Consider the following 230-nt stretch of genomic DNA (forward strand, 5'->3'; position numbering starts at 1 on the left):
AATTCTCAAATAAAAATTAACAATTAAATTTTCTTCCTAGGAATTGATTAGTTTAGAATATAATATACGAAATATCAGATAACTGGAGGGATTATTGGATCATTGTTTTCACTTCTTCAATAGGGAGCTCATATCAATGTACTCGTTGGAACGGAGTAATTAAATCAGTGTCGCGTCCATAGCTACGAAAAGATGTAGTCGAGTGATTGAATGATGCATTGAAATGGATA

The 230-nt window shown here is 31.7% G+C and overlaps 1 long non-coding RNA gene across 1 annotated transcript in view; it reads left to right on the forward strand.

Annotated features, from left to right (window-relative positions):
- LOC122636802 overlaps nucleotides 1–230 on the forward strand; it is a 268896-nt gene that overhangs the window by 168367 nt on the left and 100299 nt on the right. The window lies entirely within an intron of this gene.

Source organism: Vespula pensylvanica, chromosome 23, assembly GCF_014466175.1.
Source record: "Vespula pensylvanica isolate Volc-1 chromosome 23, ASM1446617v1, whole genome shotgun sequence".
Lineage (NCBI taxonomy): Eukaryota > Metazoa > Arthropoda > Insecta > Hymenoptera > Vespidae > Vespula > Vespula pensylvanica.